The sequence below is a fragment of the Hermetia illucens genome, chromosome 4 (assembly GCF_905115235.1).
Source record: "Hermetia illucens chromosome 4, iHerIll2.2.curated.20191125, whole genome shotgun sequence".
NCBI classification, from domain to species: Eukaryota; Metazoa; Arthropoda; class Insecta; order Diptera; family Stratiomyidae; genus Hermetia; species Hermetia illucens.
The window spans coordinates 49,028,046-49,050,540 of NC_051852.1; the positions used below are offsets into that span (position 1 = coordinate 49,028,046).

The 22,495-nt window shown below is 41.2% G+C and overlaps 1 protein-coding gene across 1 annotated transcript in view; it reads right to left on the reverse strand.

Moving 5' to 3' along the window:
• LOC119656142 overlaps positions 1-20,566 on the reverse strand; it is a 38,160-nt gene extending 17,594 nt beyond the window's left edge. The window contains exon 1 of the mRNA XM_038062474.1: positions 19,931-20,566. The gene's annotated coding sequence lies outside the window, so the exon portion shown is untranslated. The remainder of the gene's footprint in view (positions 1-19,930) is intronic.
• Positions 20,567-22,495: the final 1,929 nt, after the last annotated feature.

The following is a 22,495-nucleotide window of genomic DNA, read 5'->3' on the forward strand; positions in this document are numbered from 1 at the left end:
AAAATGAACGAAAATCATGTCCTTGATGTTGGCTTCTGCTATTTGTGGATATCTTCTTTCGGATTTGCTATATAATATCTTCATATTTATTCATATTTCAGAATAAACTGCTAATATTAGCTTGCTTGGATATTACTGAACCCTCGAAACAGAATGACGACTGGTACACATCAAAGAGCAATTTTCTCATATTTCCACCTTCAGTAATGAAGCCAATCAAATCGACCTTTCATATCCCACATTTGACCTTGTTTTCTCTTTCTATTTTACGTCGACAAGAAATTATTTGGCTTTACATATCCTTTTACCTAGCATTACTGAAATCAAGATGGAATCAAGGGTTGGGTGATATCTCGTGACTAGAATGGAATTGAACAATATCTTGTGGCCTTGATCATTATGAAATTGCGAATGGAAAAGATGCAGACCTAAAATGTGATATTGAAAGGGAAAGGGTATTTTCTTATATTTCTATCAAGCAAAGCTGTAAATATGTGTATGTCTTGAATTCACTCCTTCAGGGAGTGGGACATCGACATTCATTCTTATTCTTACTTCCATTTCCCACTCCCACAATTTAATGTTCAATGACATTTAATACTTTACAAGTGGTAAGCCAATTCTAATTTTTAGATCTATAGAGTGATAGATATCCTTGAGGGCGTTAAAGCCATTTTTCGTAGCGTCTATTATCTGATTCTAGGTAGGTTGAAATGGCTATGATTCGCTGGGGAGTGAAGCTATAGCTCAACCGCCTGGCAAGCTGGAATACACTGGCATATTTTGGAGGTCTGCACAATTTATATATGTTGTGTATTTCTGAGAGAACACCGCTTCAACTCCATAGCCCGTTTTTGATCCGTCAGTAAAAAATTCAATGTCAATGAGTATAGTTGAAGTTATTCCACTATGCTAAATCCTACCTGATCTCTCTTGGTGACAGGTCCCGCGGCATGCCGAACAAGAAAATGCATACAATGTCGTTAGAAACAAGACGAACGGATTGAGTCACAAGCCTCGGAAAAATGCTGGCTGCTATATCATCATTGCCGGCGACCTTAATGATCATGTTGGGGAAAAGGCAGACGGTAATAGGCGCCATGGGGGAAAGGGGTTCGGAGCGCGCAATGAGAGTAGGCGAGCGTAAAATCGATCTTGCGGCCACCCATGAGCTTGTACTTATGAATACATGGTTCATCAAACTATTGTCTCATCTTCCTACATTTTAGAGTGGGAACAGCAAAACGTAAATCGACTATATTCTCATAAGACGCAGACATTTTACCACTGTCACTGATTGCAAAGTCGTTCCCTATGAGACCATCGCACCTCAACATCGGCCGTTGATTGCCGTCCTGCGAATTAAGCCACTGATAAAACAGCGTGAGGAACGCACTGGCCCGCCGCGCATTAAATGGTGGCGATTTGGTGAAAAGAAAGAAGAAACGATTTCTCTCATACAATTGCAGACCATTACGAATGTGGAAGAATCGTGGAACCAAGTGAAAGACCCGATCCACAAAGCAGCCTCTGCAATCCTCGGGGTCACCAAGCCAGGTAAATGGTACATGAACCGAGATACTTGGCTTTGGAATGACGATGTTGAAATGAAGTTCTGTGAAAAGAAACGCCTCTACTACAAATTTCTCGACGATAAAACGCCTGCCAATTGGCAAATTTATAAGAATGCCAACCGGGAAGCAGAGAAAGCGGTCGCTGCCACCTGAACCGACCATTACAAAAATCTTTATGATCAATTGAACATTAGGGATGGCGAGAAAGACCTATATCGACTTGCCAAAAGTTGTAACGAACGTACACAGGATATCGAACACTTCTGTTGCGTTAATGACAAGAACGGTACTTTGTTTATCAACCGTCGAGCAGCAACGGATAGATGACGAGAATACTTCGAGCAGATTTCAACTGAATTATTTACTCATCCTCCACTTTCACAATCATTGCCGAAATTTGGAGCAGTTCCACCTGCCAGCGCAACTGGTGCTCAGAGGTGGCGGTGAGGAAGACGGGACGGCAACCCTGTCGGCCAAACCAAAACCAAGTGGCCGAGAAGAACCTCCATAGTGGTGGCACCGGGAGACACTGTACTCACTTTGGCTTGCCGGCCGTGATGCAGTAGGCAAATACTCCAAAGGCTTAACCAGGGCGATCAGACACGAGTCTGCACGGGGACTCATCTGAAGTGGCAAATTGGTCACGAAACCTTACCAGGGGTATGCTGGTACCATGGGAACCGGGATAGCCCCTGGACTCTCATACTTCGTGTGAACTCCCGTTGTATGTGAGTACTGCTCGGTTGTTTGCCGTTGGCCCCCTAGTGGGAGTTTCATGTGGATCGTGGTTATGCTCAAGCGAGAAGAGACCTTCGGATCTTGGCGTGGTCTTAGTTCAGTAGAGATTTAGGTAATTCTTGCATCCACCAGTATGAATGCTAAGCCATGCATTTGATATAGACTGGTACTTGTCTCAGCGGGGCTCTGATTGTGGTCACAAAATAAATCCGTGTCTGAAGAGGACCGTAGGATTAAGTCTCCACGACAGGTACCTACGTTAAACACGGGTAAAGACACAGAACCTGACGGCATCGCATCTGAGCTCTGGAAAGCGAAGAACTGGGATCCAACACTATGGCTCAGTGAAATTTTTAATCGGGTTATTCAGGAAGGAAAAACACCATCTGACTGGGAACAAAGTACCACTGTTCCAATATGGAAACAGAAAGCTAGTCCAGCAGAATGTTCAAATTACCGTCCGATCCGGTTACTTTCCCATACCCTGAAGATTTTTGAACGAATTCTTGACAACCATATTCGCGGAATCGTTGAAATAACCGTGAATCAAGCCGGATTTGTCAAGAACTGTGGAACTACTGACGCAATACACGCTACGCGTTTACTCATGGCCAAACACCGTGAGAAGCATCGCCCTCTTCACATTGCATTTCTGGATCTGGAGAAAGCATTTGACCATGTGCCACACGAACTCATCTGGTATGATTTACGAGAACATTTAGTGCCAGAAGAACTCGTACGCTGGGTTCAATTGATCTACCACGATCCGAAAAGTAAAGTTCGAAGTATGACGGGTGTATCAAAACCGCTTCGTGTTTCTGTTGGTGTCCATCAAGCCAGCGCCCTCTCACCACTGGTCTTTGTTCTTGTTATGGACACCGTCACACGGAATATCCAACGCCCAGCGCCCTATACACTGTTTTATACAGATGATGTTTTCCTAGCATCTAATAACAAAAATGATTTCGAGCAACTTGCCCAAAAATGGAATGATTGCTTCAAGCAACACGGTCTCAGATTGAATCCAAACAAAACTGAATTTTTGGCCACCGACTCCCATGAAACAGGCGCAATCATTGTCTGCCCAGAACTGAGCGACCTAAATACCTCGGATCAACGCTTAACGCATTAATGCAACCTGGATGAAGTAGCGTTCCACAACTGGTGTTTTTTGTAATCGGCGTATCAACGAAAGTTTCAAATCTAAAATTTACCGCAATGTCGGCCGTCCTCTCTATGGTTCTGAGTGTCGGCCGACTATAAAAGACAATGAACGACGCCTTGCGGTAATGGAGACGAAGATGTTGCGTTACGTGACACGTTTTGATCACATCCGAAATGAGGATATCCGCGATCGTTATGGGGTTACATCGATCGTGGACAACTTGCGAAAAAGGCGTCTTCGCTGGTGTCGTCACATAATTCGTGCTAACGAGAATTCACTTGTGAAGATTGGTCTAAATATCGAAGTCAATGGTAAACGACCAAAAGGCGGGGGCCAAAACAACGGTGGCTTAATGTCCTGGATGGGGATTTAAAAGCCTCGAGATTGCATCCAGATCAGGCATTTGATAGAGCCAAATGGAGAAACCGATCACGATGAGCCGACCCCGCTTGTGAACGGGACAAAGACTGAAGAAAAAGAAGAATAAACAATTTAATGTCCATAACCTTGCGACTTGTCGTCGGTCTTCCGCTCTGTCCAGTTAGGGAATACAACAGTGAAGTTCCTCTTGAAAACCAGGGTTCTTATAGTGTCACCCGTTGACAATTTGCCCTTGTTAGCGGATCCTAGATATTGTTGTGTTGATAAAATTTATCTGTCTAATATTTGGATTGACAAAAGCTGACAGTACTGCACAGTAAAAGGAAAGGTGTAAGAGTAGTAAGCGTAGAAAATTGTACTTATACTAATACTAAGAGAAACATTCCTGATACCAATATTACCATTTTTTCGCCATACTTCACCCTGCCTCGGTCTAATTTTCTTAGAATTTTATCTAAGATTTATTAGTCAAAACACCAAAAAGATAGTTCTGGCTTGGGGCATGCTCTACTCGGAGTTCTGATTAAGTGGCTGGTTCCCACATCTGAGTGGGTTGAGTGTATGTGGAGAGGCAAAACCTCTGAAAACTCAGAATATTGGAATATATCGGTTTCGTTTATGTATCGCAAAATTTCCGTTAGTGAATGAAATGCTACCTGCTGCAGGTGGAGCACATCAGCACCAAAAATCTGATATGTAATGCGTTCATAGGCGGTCATTCACATAGAAAATGCTTCGTGAATCCCGCTTCCGCATTACAGGATGGACACGTATCATCTCGAAGGACCCATAGTCTGAACATAAGCTAGTGAATTATGGCCAGTCAGAATGCCCATAATACTCCTGCAACTCTTGCTACTTTTCGACAATATAAACTTTACCGTATGTTGGTTTGGTTCTGACAGAAAAAGCTTGGTATATTTAGCAGCATTAAGGCCATCTGCCACTATGGTAAACTTGTTTCCAGTTTTTGATGGTAGCATTAGCTAATGCTACTGACACCCCAATTGCTGGTTCCGATCCGGGCAAGGAGAAAATTGAACCCTCTTTCGTTAAAGCATCCGAGATTTAATTTTCCTCTACACCACAATAACCGGGTACCCAGAATAGTTCCATCATATTAAATCTACAGAGTTCACTCGGTTTCTACATTCCTGAGCGATTTTGAAGTGATCAAAGAACTGCTCAATGTCCTCAATCCAGCTTGAATACTGCTGCACATTGCACCTGCCCTTTAACCGCTCGGCAAAAACCCAGGTTGTCCCCCCCCCCCCCCTTATAGTATCGTATAAGCTGCAGCATATTGTCCCAACGGTCCCAAGAATGTGACACTCAACCAGTCTCTGCAGACATTTCAGCGAAAATGGTGTTAAGCTGATTTGTCCGAAATTTTTTGGATTTGAAAAGTCATCTTTCCCAGGTTTAGCCACGAAGAACTTAACCTTATGTCAAGAGGTAGGCACGTAGCCCAGAGCAAAACATCCTCGAAAATGTTTCCTAGAAATTGCTCGAAGTGCACTCCTTTAGTAGCGTAGTAAAATTTTCAGAAACCGTCTTGGCTTCGGGAAATAGGACAAACCTCTTCAAAGCACTCTAAAAGTGTACGATTCATAATTTCCAATTGACCTTCTATCGCCAAAAGATTCCTTAGTCGCCCAGGTAACTGCACTTTCTTGTCAAGAAGTTCACTGAGTCCTGTCCAATCCGTTTTCTTACGATTCTGGCTTTCCGTCCATTGCGTAAAAAAATCCATCTAATCATATTCTGATTAGACCTTTTTGGATAGCTTTAATTCAATTTTCGGAAAATTTTTCCTGTTTTTGTTCTATGTTCAAAATTATCCAGTTAGGTTAGCAAAAAAAGGAAATGGTCTTACGAGATTTTGATAAGTCCAAACAAATTTTAATGTACTTTCAGATATGCACTTTCATATGCATATTATCCCTTAATTATCTTTCTAAGATTGGGCAAGCCTTCACTTCACGAAAGTGATAGACTCTTTTTGCTACATTCTACCGAACGGGAGACTCTGGAGGCAATTATTGTCGTCTTTAGAATTTCACAATCTGGAATTCTGGACAATTGAATTTTACTTTTCACAGTTGATCTTCCTAGGATCTATTTGAAATTTTTGAATCTCTACTATGGGATTCACATAGAAGAGTATCCAGCTGTCATCTAAAAAAATCTCTGATTGGATTGATTCTTCACCCTTCTCTCAGCCCTAACAATTTCTGAACATGGAACACAGAAGACTGGCGTACTACCGTAACAGAGGCAGAGCTTAGTACTGATGATAAAATCAAACAGCGGCTCATTAAGTTCGTTGAATTTCGAGTTTCACGAAAGCATGTATAATAGCTTGAGTTAACAATGCAGCTTATCAGCAGGCTGATTTTCTTCTATGGCGGTGCTGATCAATTATGAGCCATTTGCTATGACATAGAAGCCCGACTCCGATTTAACTACGATTAAAGGTGCTTGAAATTAAGTTAGGACATAGAACGCAAGCGCTATGCCTACCCTGATCAATATCTTTTGAATTGTTGAATAAATCGGTTTACCGCTATTTTATACTGAAACTTCGAATCCACGCCTCCTGTACTGAAGCAATGCCAATGTTTTCCTCCCAGAGGAAGATGAACAGGTTAGGCATACTTGGGATATTGCAGACCTGCACTGCCCTCACCATTGCTTGTCTTCGTCTCCGCTGCCCTTAGTGACGCATGAGCTGAGGAAATCCTGGGAAAATTGTATTCGAACGTTACCACCTAGTATATATAAGCCAGTTGACAAGGGTCAAAATATGGTAAAGTTTTCCCGGTCTCCATCGTACTTTCAAAGTGGTATTCGATGATCGTTTTCGACAGCTTAGATTCCACACTGCTCAGCACCTCTGGCGACAATTTGCTACCAGTGCTATAACTCTACTTACACCACGTGTTGTTGAATGGCCGTTGTTCTCTTGGTACTCGCGGAGATGCCTCGCAGACTCTGGTCCATCAGCAACACAGACCTCATTATTCTTTGCAATATTTTTTAAAATGCCATAATGTCTTTTTACGCTTTTATTTTGGTGTAGGTATACTATTGTTAAAGTTCGCTAAGCCCATTTTGACAGCAGTGAGCTCTAGGCTGAAAATCGACAGTGAATCCTCCGTCACACTTAATTTCGGAATATTAGCTGTGACACGTTCCAATGATCTCCTTTTTTAAGGTAGTGGTTAAAAGTAGCAGATCCACTCGTTATCTATTCTGAGATAGTGGGTTTCATTGCATGGATTTTTCGCCCTTTCCAAATGTGTGGCCTATCCACTACCGCGGCTGCCTTCTGGTCAACAAGTCCTCGAATAACTAACCTATATACAACGAAGTTCTTCATTTGATATCGTTAAGCCAAATAAACCCGGACATAGGACGAAAATCAGCCCGCTCCTAGTTAATTTAGTTAATATCCTTTCGAGAGCAGGAAGCAATTCTTAACAATCACCATCTTGCTCCAGATATTACTGGGAAAGGTTTTAGATTTCTAAAACTTCCGACTAAGTAGAAATAGGCAAAGGACCACCTACAACCTCTTTCGTGATGTAATATAAGGTAGAAATATTGTTACTATTTGAGCAGCGTCTGTTTCCCCGATCACACAATTGACTAATTCCCACTGTCAAAGTTTACCCCCCACTGTTGTAGCAGGCCACGCCCATCCCCATCCGATGCCATCAACTTTCGCTCATTGATCCGCTACCGCGTTTCCGCACTTGGCCAAGTTTTGTGACATTGTTTAAGGAAATGGACGATAACTTCACCTTCGCCATTTTATTATAGATGGCGACCTATGTGAGAGCTGCAGAAATCATTTCTTCGGTTTTTTATTTGTGATAAGTGAATTTTCGCTTAAAACTTATTGGACTCTTGATCCAGCAAGAACAGCTCTTCTGTTATTAGTTCTAATTTCATTTAATTATTTTTCATGAGATTTGATTTTCCAATTGCGCCTGATGCGGCTTTGTGTACCTCATTTCTCTCCAATTTTGGTGGAAGTTCTAATGACTTCTTTTGGTTCAAATATAAGAAATGCTAAAATCATAATATGGACCACCAAACAACGACGCTGAATGTCTAATTTTACTTTGTTTTACACTAGTTTTTTTTGGCAGATCAAGCGTGGCGTCGACGTCGCGTCAAACGTTCATGCCACTTTCATTCAATATTGTTTGGCAAATCATCAAGGAAAAATTTAGTATTTTCAATGTACATCTTTTACGCGTGTTCTTAGTAAGTTTCGGTTCCAATAAGATGACACTACTTGCCATACACGCTCATCACGCTCTTTTTATCTTCATTGACGGGCAGAGCAATGAGAGCGTTAATCAGTTTATATATTTTGATACTTGTCATTACTACTGGCTCGTATTCCATCGTATTTGTTTGATCTATAGTAAACCGCCCTTTTTCTGAAGCCTTGCTTGCTACCACTTTTTAAGATGGCGCCTTTTTGTATATTAAACAATTTTGATGACTTCCAGAAAGTTCCTGCTCATATAAAGTACGGACGGGTTTCTCCCTTTTTAAGGTTTTGTTTGTAAAACAAAACCTTATTAAAATCGGTTTACTGTCTGTCTGTCTGTCCGTCTGTCTGTCTGTCTGTCTGTCTGTCTGTCTGTCTGTCTGTCTGTCCGTCACACGCATTTTTCTCGGAGACGGTTGTAGCGATTGGCACCAAATTTGGTAGAAAGGTGGGAACTGTGAACGCTCACGCATATAGTGAGTTACATCCTTTTACGTCGAATTTAAGGGGGGGGTCCCCATACATGCAAAGGGAGGGTGTAAATTGTTTTTTCATCAAATATAGTCATGTGGGGTATCAAATTAAAGGTCTCGATTAGTACTTTTCGAAGCCAGTCTTAGTTTTGACATTTGTTGAAAAGGTGGGGGGTGCGGGGGGTTGAAAGTGGTCATTTTTTTAACGAACCCATTCTCAGAAACTACTCAACCGAAAAATCTGAAAAAAATCAGGGGGCTGTCACTATATGGTGCCTAGGCTCCGAAATACCCTCCATATCGATACCTGTTCAAATAAAGTTAATAATAGTATATTACTATAATTTTTAGTAATTGACAGGAAAACCCCCCTTAAGTTCACCCTAGAATCACAAGATTTTGCAACAATATAGGCTACAGCATAGAGCATGATCCTGCCAAATTTGGTGGAAATCGCACTATTACTAACAAAGTAATACTAAGTCAAAGCTGTCGCTTCTCTGCAAATTCGAGACTATGAATGTCAATATCACTTGAAAGTGGCTATTTTCACATAATATATGCATATTTTACGTGCTACATGCTAATGGGACAAATGCACACCCAAATCTCTTTATAAAAAAAATAAACAAAACCTTTCATACCTGAAGCGTCTAGCTTCCGGTTTCCCGACTTGTTCACAACTGCAAAGGTGCGTGGTGCGCCAATTTCTAGCACCTATAGCAATGATTCGGCATATATATTTGCATGGTAAGTGCAGTAAGTCCTTCGTTTTTGATAAATTGTATGCTGCCCACATATTCCCTTATATCAACTTGTGCCAGCAAGTGTTTGTTACAGTGAGGAAATTTTATTCCTTAATAGCTCAAGCTTGTTTGGCTACCTGTTTCGTTCGGGTTGTTCGACACGCTTCCCAAATTGACGATGAGGTCATGGGACTCTGAGTAACCTCGATCTCCTACACCACAATTCATCTTGGAATCGTTGGGAAAGAACACGGTATTAAAATTGACTTCCACATCCTTCTAACTGTAATTTTCTTTGTAAGGCTTTCCCTAGGGCTTATTTTTCTTGTGGTATAGTCAGTTAAAATGACTTCAAGTAGTAACTCCAGGACATTGTGCCCATAAAGCTAGGCTGATGGTTGAAGGGAAGACTGTTTAACAATAATCAGAGTTCCTGTTGGCATTACCCCAAAGCGCCTTTGGTGCCGGCTTATGCTTTGTAGGGCCTACTATGTGTTTTATGTGGATCTGTGTACAATCAGAATACCATCTTTGTTGCAGCCTTCAGATTGTGTTAAAACTTAGTTTTGCAAGTATAGACAACTGAACTGGCTTTCTTGGTCTACAGTTGTATGTTTTATTTCCAGCTAGGTTTAGTATCCAATACCACGCCAAAATACTTCGCACTAGCGGACGGCGGGAATCTTTAGGCGTTCAGGCGGGGTAGACTGAAGCTCTGTATTTTTATTTTCCGGGTGAATAGTATTATGTCCGTTTTACTTGGATTAATACTGATGCCACAACTCCAACCCATAAGTACACTCTAACGACGTAGTCATATTAGTATAAGGACTGTTCGCCGACGTCAACATACGTTACAACCCTTAACACGATTTTATTTGATTTCTTCAAGATTTCGTCCATAATTAATAATCAGAGGATAGAAGAAATGGCTCCTCCTTGGTTCGTTCCTCTACTGACCCCTTCGAAAAAGCGACTATTTTTCAGCCTTGATACAGTTATCCCGGTTCTTAGCATAAATACTGTTAGTTGGGTGAGGGAGCCTTTCAATCCAATATTTTCTAGACCCTTCTGGATAGCGTTATTATTCACGTTGTTAAAAGTTCATTTTACATCTAGGAAGGTGTCAATTATATACTGTTTGTCGTAAATTGTCCTCTGAATCGTGCGCAACGTCTCGTGGGGAATCCTTTCAGATTCACACCTATTTAGTGGCGATTCATCTAATATTTCTAAAAAATGCAAGGTTGGCAATATAAAGAAGGTGAGACTAATAGGTCTAAAGTCCTTTCAGGAGCCATATCTTGGCTTTCCAGCTATCTGAAATTGGCAGCTTTCTGTCTGGGACCTCATCAAATTCAGCAAATCTCAGAAGTACTCAACCCACCTAATATGGTAATAGTATAGTTCCTCATAATTTTTCCATTTTAATCTTTGCAGAAGATTATTCGTGACTCATATTCTCGAATAAATTCACTGTACTGAATGACGTTCGTGCGTCAGTATTTTTTAAACGTTCCTCAAATTGTGACACTTTGTCGTCGTCATCGAAGCACCCATTTTGTTTCCGTTTCTCTTGATGTCCTAGGGCATCATGGTACGTCGGCTAAAAAGGGATTACGATTTCACGGATCGATTCTCGGAAACTATTCAATCGACAAATTTGAGAAAAATCATGTAGTTACCCCTATGCGATACTTAAGCTTTAAAATACTCTCCGTAACGGTGTCGGCTCAAATAAAGTTAATTACAGTACATTACTATACTTTTTGGTAAATTATTGAAATCCTACCTTAAGCTAAGCCATTAAAGTTTCCAGTAATATAGGCTACAATGTAAGGTATGACACTACCTAGTGCGGTAGAATTGTGAGGAGTTCCAGTGTATCGTTAAAATTTTGCTGCAGGCAAAGTATAGGTTATAGGTATTGTCCGTTATCATTTGTGTTATCATGAAGACTGTGTCCTCCTCCAATGCCCCAAAAATGAAGAACATTAACGACCCGGATAGCTCAGTGGTTAGAGCACTAGTCATACGGAAGGTCGCGGTTCAAATCTCACTGGTGGCAGTGGAATTTGCATCGTGATTTGACGTCGGATACCAGTCGCAATGCTGGCGAGCGCAATGCTGACCGCATTGCCTCCTACAGGCTATTCTGTAGTGTACCACGATCTTGAATGAAGTGCTCTAACATACTTCAAGGCCCTGATCCAATATGGATTGTTGCGCCAACGATTATTTTATTACCGACCCGAAGGACAAAGTGTCATTGAAGGGCAACTTGCCGAATAAGGTATCTGACCGGCCATAGTATTTGTCTTTGTAGCGTCCTCCTTATCACCTGTTATTTCAAGAATATTCCATTCTTTGATGCAGTCTTCTGGGTTGCTGGAAAATATTGTTTTTCCTGTGAGTCGTTGCCTGCGACTTGCCCATAAGAGTGTCAAATCACTACCTTTCCTTTCCATTGTGATTTAAATCAACGTAGGATCAGACCGCACGTCTCTTATAAATGGGCCTTGAGAAATAGTGTACAACTGAATTCAACACTTCGAAGAGTCACTCATCCAAAGTTTCTTTGAAAGCATTACAAATGATTTTCCAATTCACCCCAAGCTTTCCATAATTTTGCACACTGTAAGTGCTGGATTTTGGCGAATTCAGTAAAGCAAAGGTGCCTTACTACTACTACTACTAACGCTATCCACAGTACTCCAAGTAGCCCGATATTTCTATCCTGAGCATGAATGGAACTTATTAGTCTCTATGTATAGTTTGATGCGTCATAGGTGACCCGACCCTCGTATCTGGTTATTTTAAAATTAAACCGCCCTGCGTTCGACCGGCGATAGTGATACAAATATAGAACTAACAAAATGCTGTAAATTCCCCAGAAATTTAATAAGATTATTCAAGAAAAAAAATCTGGAAACACGCTGAAAACAAAATACTAGAACTATTGTATTTTATCTATTAATTTTCGTCGCCCGGCTAAAATTTGTAATTAGGGCCTAACCACGCTGGCCTAGTTTACCAGGTTAATAACCATCAAATGCGGACTTTCTTTCCAAAAAACATGTTCATTTTGGTGGAAAGGGGGAAAGGGAGGTTTATTCAAACTATGTTCAATTGCTAGTTACACATTGCAGCATTGCCATGAAAGAAAACCAAAGTGATTTGGTCTTACGCTCGATGATTTTTCAACTTCAGATTCTCCAAAGGAATCCACTTTTCGTTCTCAATAAAAAATCGATGTAAAAAACCACTTTGCTTTCTACCGTGCGTACCAAATTCAAGTCATGTAATACCCATCTGTCGACCTTCTGAATCTTCCCCATTTTCCATAGATGCTTGGAAGCAGTTGTTTTTGTTTTTGAAATGTTCTACTTCAAATAGTGCCTGCAATTTTACATCTTCGTAACTTTTCCGCGGTTTTCCGCTTTCCTTTTCTGAAATGCCGAAACCATCTTTCACACGTATCATCAGCATCCCGTAGCGATGGGGCATGCTTACTTACCTAAACACTTCGAGGTAATCGATACGATTCAACAGGAGTTTTTTTTTTAACGAAGGCAAGAAAATAGTAATGTCGGCGAATGCTGCTTAAAATTTGACATATTGAACACACGTACCCGCATTTGTACCACACCGTTCTTATTATTTCCCTAGCGTCGTGACCATGGACCCCTGGCCAATTCCATAGAATTATTCTAATCTATAGAGCGGCGTGCCATCCGTTTCTTTACTGTCCTCCATCCTAATGTGGCCTGCAACCCAGATCATCCAAATCTTTATTTAATTTATCGATAGGATCAATTTGTTTGGATCTGAATGACAAGATGAAAATGAAGAAGAGTCAGTCCCAAAAGGACCAGGCCCAGTTTTAAACACATAAGTAAGTTTCTGAAGTTTGTGTAGCTCCCAGATAGTTGTGCCGAGTTTGTTTCTATCTGCCCAGATTACCACGTTACAGATAGTCGTTGTGGTGCATCCCCATTTCTTTTCAGTTGAGCCTGCCGATCATTGAATCTCTTGTAGGCTTCCTACATATAATTTCGACTTGCGTTTTCCAGAAAAGCTTTTTGTCCTACGTAATTAAAAAATATTTAACCTCTGTTGTCCATATGATCAGATGACACTTAAGTTTTCTGACTTCTCAGGGAATGGTCCTATGGCGCTTTTGCTGAATTAATGCTCAGGTTCAACTTCTTTTAATAGTTACTAGTAATCCTCAATCCCAGTTGAATGTTTTCACATAGGGTTTTCTCATATTTGCCCTACACTGTATTAATCAGCGATAGGAAGTTCGAAACACATTGGTGTAAAAAGGAAACTGGGAGAGTGTGGCAGCGACATATGGCCTAAACTGATTGCCTGGTAGACTGACGGAACCCTCACAACAAAGGGAGCGGGCGCTGGGTTCTTTGATCTAAGAAAAATATACTTTGAAGCAGTGAGTAAGCATACTTGCATATGTCCAGCAAAAATATCTGCCTTAAATAGACGGCGTATGAAAGCCTGCACGAGCCAGACTCATTCTATGCAGTCGGAAATGGGTTCATGGCTACTACACTGAAAAAAGAAGAGAAACTGCTTAGAGAACTATACTGGACGAACTTACCAAGAATGTAATAGTTCAGGATGCTCATAGGAGGGATACAAACCCAAGCGCTCTAAAGGTTATTTATATCTCGCCAAGAAGAATCTCCGGATCATAATAGGAATACTCAATGGTTACTGCGCCTAATTTGTCACCTGGAAAAGCTAAGAATATCTACGCGCTTTGTCTGTAGATTCTTCAAGGAGAGTGAAGAAACCTCCTCTGGGGCAGCGCCCGGCACTTGTGAAAAGTAGGTTGAGTCACCTGGGAGAATATTTAATACCAGATGCAAAGTTGAAACACTTGGAAGTAGGGAACATAATAAATTTCCTGTCGGTTATGGTCTTAAGAGGGTCATCCCGTGTGAAGGCCGTTTTTTCGCTTTTTTTAGAAATCTTTTGTGAAGAACCGGATGAAGATACAAATATGAATTTTTCACCATATATTTATTAATATCTTGAGCATGCGTAGCACAATTTATTATTGAAATACAGAGCAATTTATACACCCGTCTCCAAAAAAAGGTGTTTTTCTGCTGTCACGCCAGAGGGCGCTGTGATCATCTTAAAGAAAAAAGTAAACGGCATTTTAACGTGGAGACTTAACTGCAGTCCGCAAACTAGGATTATTAAAAAATATTAAAAGCTAAATTTTTGGTGCCTTGTTAAACTTTTTTTTTTAATTTTAGTGTTTTTTTAAGGCTTTAATGAATAAAAAAAATTACTGAACGAATCGCAATTATTCTAGTTTGCGGACCGTAGAAATATGTTCTGAATAAGTGGTGAAAATTTCAAAGAATTTCGTTGGATAGATTTTGGGCTAAGGTGGCAGCCGATTTTCAATATGTGGTTTCGAGAAAAACGCATTTAAAGAGTAGAATATGATTTTTAGCCATAAAACCTTAACTGATCATTAATTTGCTAATCCATAAACCTTAGGTTTCTTGAAGAAACACAAGTATAGCCTTGGCGTCAATTCTTTCCTTTTAGCGAAGTCATTCGAACGCCATTCGGACCGATAACTACGCGCTTTATTACGGCGATCGAAATAAATCTGGCATGTGACTAATTACGTATTTAACACTACAATTTCCGAACGACTCCGAATATCAAAAAATCACTTTGCCCATATATTCTACACTATATCTAGATACAATTGACGGCAAAAAAAAACACGGGATAACCCCCTTAAACGACATACTATGTATAGTTAATAGGTATACTCTAATATAACCAGTAAAGGAACACAATAGTTGTTTTAGTGCGCAGTGCGACTTCACTTGACAATATTATTATCCGAGTTTTTACAATCTCGGTAGTTGCCGGGTTTTACCTAATACTAGCCTACCTACTTAAACCTCGCTACCTATCGTTGTAACGCCTGCTGCGGTACACGCTATCTAATGCAATTCAACTACTATATTAACACACGGTGACTTTAGCATCAATTCAACATGCAGTCTCAAAATCACCATCAATTCTGCTCCCTCAAGCTGCTGCTTCATCGAACGCTAGTGTAGCCTCGGCTTCTGAGACGCCACTGACTGGCGGCATACCTTATTCGCCCCGGTCGACTATTTCACTATTTCTATCTACCATGCACTGTTTCAGGGCGTCTATACAAGATCGTATTAGTCCGACGATATCCATAAGGTAACTTAAAAATCGTCCTCCATCCAAAGAACATGTTCCCTACTCAGCATCAGCTCCGCTACGCAGTTCTGACGATTGCCCTACTGTTGCCGCATTAGCTGCGCTGCGCAGTTCTGACGATTGCGCTACTGTCACCGCATCGCCCCTTTATCATATGCTGTGTATATTTTCCCTGCCGCAGTCCCCCTTCTCTGTACGAGGATTTATTCGACATATTATCAGAAGACCTAATCGTTCTATTCCCCTCACTTCCTTTCATCTTCTCTGCCGACTTTAATCTTCCAATGCTCTCCTGGCCTTCCCTCGCCCCCTAATAACCTAATTCAACCTTCCCTTCCTTTATCTACTTTCATGTACCGCCCTCCAGTTTAGCCTTTCTAGAAACTACTTAGATCGCACTCTTGATCTTGTCCTCTCTAACCTTCCCATGCGTTGCTTTTTCCAATCTCCTCATGCCCACTCTTACGTTGCCCCTAACCCCCAACATCCTGCTCTCGAGTTCAATGCTCAATCGACTCTCCTGTCAACGCAAGCCTACCAAGTTCAATTTTCATAAGGCGAACTTCGAAGATCTGAACTCAACCCAGGCGGCAATCAACTTGGTTCCTCTCCTATCTCCATTAACGTGTGACAAAGCACTCAACACCTTTTGTACTATTTTACCTGATCTTCTGTTACGTCCCCTCCTCTCCTAAGTGCTTACTCTCTTACCCTGTCTGGTTCCCCACTGAAGTCCACAAAAAAATTCATTAAAAACACACTGCGTGTAAGAAGTTCCTGTCTTCTAGAACCTACGCTGACATAGCTTTTTTCAGAACTCTGCGTTCCTCGGTCAAATCCTTAATACGAAAATCCAGAAACGAATATCTGACCATTGTTAAAGATTCACTAAAGCGCGGAAGCCTGAAAACTTTCTGGTCCCACATTTGCAACTCCTCCTCTCTTCCTCTCCTTCTCTGGCTCTTCAGCTAACTCCCCCCAACTATCTTGTGATTTATTCTGCCGCTACTTTTCGTCAGTCTATGTTCCCTCTCCTTCCTCCTCTTCTTGAGGCCAATGCCAACCTTGGCTAAGATGGTCTTCCAAATCTCTTTTTGTTTAAAGCTGGTTAGTCCATCTTCCCTCCCCTATCCTTTATTTTCAACAAAAGCCTCGAAGAGAATCATTTTCCCGGCTTATGGAAAGAAGCTCTCATCAACCTCATTCACAAAACTGGCGACTGTACGCTTGCCGAGAATTACCGTCGCATTTCCCTCCTCCCGTCCTGTTCTAAAATCTTGGAAAGGTATGTCAGCGTCTGGTTTTCCATCCACTTTGGCCACCACATTATGAAAAACCAACACGGTTTTGTTGAGCGGAGGTCCACTGCCTCCAACTTGCTCGACTTCACCAGCCATGAGTCGCAATCCATGGCAAGAAGTGCATACATTTACACTGCCTTTGCTGAAGCCTTCGACACTGTAAATCACAAGATACCACCGTTGGCGTCCCGCAGCGATCTATTCTGGGTCCTTTATTATTTTTATTCTTTTCCAACGACCTTTGTTCTTGTGACTTCTCTTCTTTAAGTAGTTTTAAGCATAGAATAAAATTATTGCTTTCTTCTCCTCCTGAGAACAATAACTAATTGGAGTTTGCTCTGTCTATAGTTGGTTAAATAAATAAATGTAATGAAGCTCTGGTGTGGTGGCCAGTAGTAAATTAGTGGGAAAATCAGTCGAGAACTCCCCGCAACATCAAACACGTTTGCAGAATGTTGTATTTCTGCATGGTTTGAACCAGACTGTGTGAGAGTCCTAGAGCATCTAGGAAAGCTATGAGAATTTGAGTATAATACCTGCATCTGACAATATTATGGGAACTACAACCTGAGCCAGTGGTTTATGGTTCACCTTCTTCTCTATGGATTTCTGTTCAATGTAGCTATTATGGGGGATAGTAACATCAATAATATACGCGTAGCGACCTGCCCTGTAAACTAACTGCACGTCAGACTTGTTGTGTGGTATATGGTGATCAGTTAGAACTTTCCGGTGTTAATACATGCAGAACTATCGAGTTCTGCATGAGGTTCATGCCAGTAAACCGGAGATATTATCGTGATACGCAATCTTGTGTAAGCAATGTTTTGATGTACCTCTTTTTATACAGCATTATGCCTGTTCATACATTATATAGGTGCCATAACAGTGCAGTCAGATATGAAATGATCCAACGTCTCTAAGGCCGAACCAGATATTCTGCACTGGTCGTTGTCCATCCGCTGCTTCATTATCAGCTTTTTTTAAACTTAGGTGGCGACCACGCCATCCTGGGTGGCACACATAAAACCCTTCGTCTTAGCAAGGAACTCACCAGCACAGAAGGCACAGTAAACACATGAATTGCCAAAGACAACTCATGTGTTTACTGTGCCTTCGACTTCCGTTCATTTATCCGCTTTTGGTCTGACTTCACCCCACTCAGAGGATTGTTAGATTGATCCTTTAAGTTAATGGAATTAGCCCACCTGCTCCTTCCTGTAAAATTAGGCATGTAGTGGGCCGACTTGGCGGTGATGTTATACCGAAACGTAAACTATGGTCCTGCCTTCGATGTCACAAGGCAAGTTTATCCATTCCACGGCAGAGATTTTGGTAATGTATTCAGCATTTGAACATAGCAGTCTGAATTCCCCGCTTGATATTTTTCAGATCGACCTTTGTCCTTGGATTATACTCGTGACTGTAAAGTTGGTACTTGTTAATACCTCCACTAGTTTGTTTTCAGCAAGGGCAAGGGCATTCTGCATTTCGACGTTCGATGCATTGTCGAAAGGGCCTTCAGCGCACACAGTTTTTTCTTTAGGATCTGCTTCGTAGTACATTCATTAACTGAACGTGATATGGATATAAAGGATTGCACAGTAGAATGTTAGTTCTAATGTATTTGTCCCGAATCTTCTCTACTGTTCTCAGTAAGAAAATTGTTCAGCAAATTGGTGTGAAAGATTTGGAAGGGAAACGGTCCTTTTTGCCTATTTTCATAACAAAACACACTTTTGTCCTCCAACGACACACTGCCTCCTTTTACCTTCAGTAGAGGTTATAGAATGAGTAGTAGTGCTAGGAAGATGCCATAAGCCCTGGGTGATTTCGTGTGATTTCAAGGTTCCCACTGTCCATCTTACTTTAGCTTCCGATCATCCTTCTTTGCAACTTCCCAGTTTTATTCGTCTCCCGAGGGGGACTTAATCTTTAACATACTATTGGAAACACTACCCCAAAACTTATCTTATGGTCCTTAGGCGCTCATTATTCGAAGATATTATCGGCCACAATCAGACAAGAAACTCACTCTGACCATTAGCCTTTAAAACTTCCCTTAGAATCTGATATTTAAAGATTGAAGGCATGTGGATCCATTTTCTATTATTAAGTTACCAAAAAGTTCTTGCCTCAAAATTACGTTAATGACTTTGCCAACTTGATTATTCTCCTGCTCATATTTAGTGCAGTAATTTGGCGCCATTACAATTATGCGCCAATTTGTGGGTGCCAATTAACGCTCCTTGGAATCAACTTCGCACATGCAAATATCCTAGAAGGATTCTCATTTACTGCTGTGTTGCATTTATAAGCGAATTAAGTTAGAAACTATTCTGAGAGGTGCATACCTCCAAACATAATTTGCAGCTCTATTTCGCAAATTGTGGAAATTCTTAAGGGTAGCGAATTCATCTCAGCAGTTAAAACCCAAAGCGGCTTGAGTACGAAGGCTAGCCATGTTAAGCCACATATTGTAAAATAAAGGTGTTATTGCTTGCTTTCAATTATTCTGCTAGGACTGACGCATGGTATTGGGTCTTTTTCTGCAAGGTAAAGGCTTCACTTTCAGATGTTAAAGAGAGTATACTCACGATGTCTTTCTAGTGTCGTGTAATTACCTTTCAATATAGCGCTACAGCACACGATATTGTCTGGAAATGTGTAAAGTCTCGAAACTTAATATCTAAGAAAAGAGGATTTGCACCTCTGGCTAAGGTCAGACATATTTTTCTGCATTTGGTTGTTTCAAGCGAGTGAAGTGACTTTGCTAGCCGATTTATTGTCAGCAATTAAAGTCTGAATCGATAATCGAATAACGATGCATAACTACACGTTAAAGCCCCTGCTCCATAACCATGCCGGCATGGTAACTCCTCGCCGTCACTGAATCCAACTCTAAAAGCCAACATCAGAGGATGTGCATGTTTAATACGCACCCGAGATTTCATTCAATTATGAACACCGACCGCTTCCTGAGTGTGCAAGGACTCCGCTGGAGATACTTACGAAATTCTGTTCCCTTAGCTATTGCACCACTTTGAAATTACATTCACTATTTTTTGGTAAATCACAGATCACTTTACAGACTAATCATTGAAAGAATCACAAACCGACGAAAACCGTAAATATTCGCACAAGTAGATACTTGGGTAGGCCTTATGGAGGAGTCTGACTGCTGGTAGGTTGGTGTTCTGCCCGCCCCAGGACACACCTCCCCCGGCCGTCCCCAATTCAAATTTTTGATCGGCACTAATTTATTGAACTATTTGGATAATTTCGATGTTTTTTTCGCTCGTTTGGAACACTCTAATGGTGTCTCCTTGCTTCCAAGTGGCACACTTTCCGCCTCAGTCGCGAGCCACCCTTAGTAATTTGGCCGCTGCTCCCTTGTGGATGCACGTTCAAAAATCCGGTTTTATCGATTACATGAACTACCCGAACCAACAAATCACAAGAAAATACACTTGCCGAAATTTGCCGTGAAAATGACTATATAAAATGCTGCAGGACTAATTCAGGACACAGCGGCAATAGTACAAAAAGGTGGACAGCGCTCTACCCGACACGCAACGATTTAATGCGACCGGCTCTTGAGCTGAAGTAAATCTGTTTCATGCGAACAGGAAGCGAATGTGCAACCACCCTCCAAAGCGCTGGCGGAAGACACCCCATAAGCGCCCTTGAGCTTTCGCTGCGAACTATGTTTAGTTGGTTGGTTCGCAGATTCGTGCTACATACATTATTCGAACAGGCGACAGGGGGTTTCTATGCAATGCATGTCATGTGGCATGGCTGGAAATAGCCGTGTGTCCCTATAGCCATGTTTGGTAGGGGTGGACGGTGGTAGGTGGTATCGGAGGACGTGGGTGTTTGCACAGCTGATATCGGATGAGGAGAAAGCTTTTTCGGAGTTTTGAGTAGGACGTGCGAATATGGTGCATTGGATTGGCATTGTTGCAACTTTTTGCCAATGATCGTGAGTGGAGATATTTTAGGACAAAGTTCAAAAGGAAGTGTACTCTTATGTTAGAGATATACCTCGAAAACGCCGACTGTCAAGCAGGAAACGACACATGGTTTAAGGCTCGTAATTTGCTAACAATAAGCTAACCTATTTCTAATATTAGCCACCAAGGAAGCTTGGAAGAGTATGTTGAAAATATCCTTAATAACAGATATTTATCAAGAAGGCATATATGATTTGCGACACTCGGTCTCCTTAAAGTAAAGGAACTAACATTTAATATTAGCTATCGGCATTAATGATTCATAAGTGTCAAGAGGTTACCCGCCACAAGGATTAGCCTACTCTAATAATTGCCTAGTGAGTTCCAGTCACTTCATTTCTTTTCTGGTAATTCAACTCCCCACTATGCTCAAAGTATAATAGTTCTGCAGAGGTAAAATGATTCATTGATTGCTGTTTTAACAAAGCTTTCTTTATGTTGATTATGTCCTTGACTCTGATTCACTTCTTCGGCCGGATGGTGAGGGTCGTTAACTTTTTATAAGCCACTGACGATTCATCATAATCGGTAGCAAACGACATTCTCGCAAACGACGAAAGGATCCCTCTGTATAGTAGATTCGGCTCCTGAAATTTGCAACTAAATTGTCTATAAAAGGAATAAGTTCTTGGTAGGCGTGTGTCGTAAATTAGCTTCTAACATGAACTCTCACTAAAATTTCAAACGTTCGTACTACGTGCTTGTTTCTTCTACGCCGTGTTTGTTCCTTCTCGCAATTATAGAAATCACTGATTTAGACGTTGAGCAATAAATTTGAAGCAATCAAACTTTATATCCAAAGAATATCATCACGCTACCATTATTCAAATTCTTGCTTTCTTATTCCTCGAAACTCCAGCAAAAGCACGCCAAACTCAACTCACTGACGTAATGATCCCTTTTAGCAAGCAAAGACAAAAATTCAAATGTGTAGCCTGGCGATTTTTTAAACTTATTGTTTTTAGAAAAGCCTGCGATACGGAATGGTTTTCCAGATATGATATCTAGATTGCCTTTCGTAATATTGGGTGATTTTCGACAATGGTGCATAAGGTTCGGCGATAATTAGGACTCATGAAAATAAATCTCTGAATTAAATTCCTCATCAACGGCGCAACAATCGATATCCGGTCTAGGACGGTCTTATTGAGGAACTGCACGGGGGTCCACCGGTTCCATATACTTAAACGCTTTCTGGTGTTCTGGCCTAAACCGTCGCTCCATCTCAGGCAGGGTCTGCCACTTCTTCTTTTTCTACCTGCTCTTATAGACTTTCCTGGCTAGATCGTCTTCCCCCATACAGATGACCTGTTGAGTTGCATTTTATCCACAACCTGTCGCTTTTAGATTTTGTCGTTATGTAGGGGGCCAAAAATTGTTGGGAGGATTCTTCTCTCAAACGCGACCAAAAGTTCGCAATTTTTCTTGCTAAAAACCTATGTTTCCCAGGAATACACGAGTACTGGCATGATCATTGTCTTGTACAGTAAGAGCTTTGACGATATGATGAGACGTTTCAAGCGAAACAGTTTTTGCAAGCTGAAATAGGCTCTTTTGGCTGTCG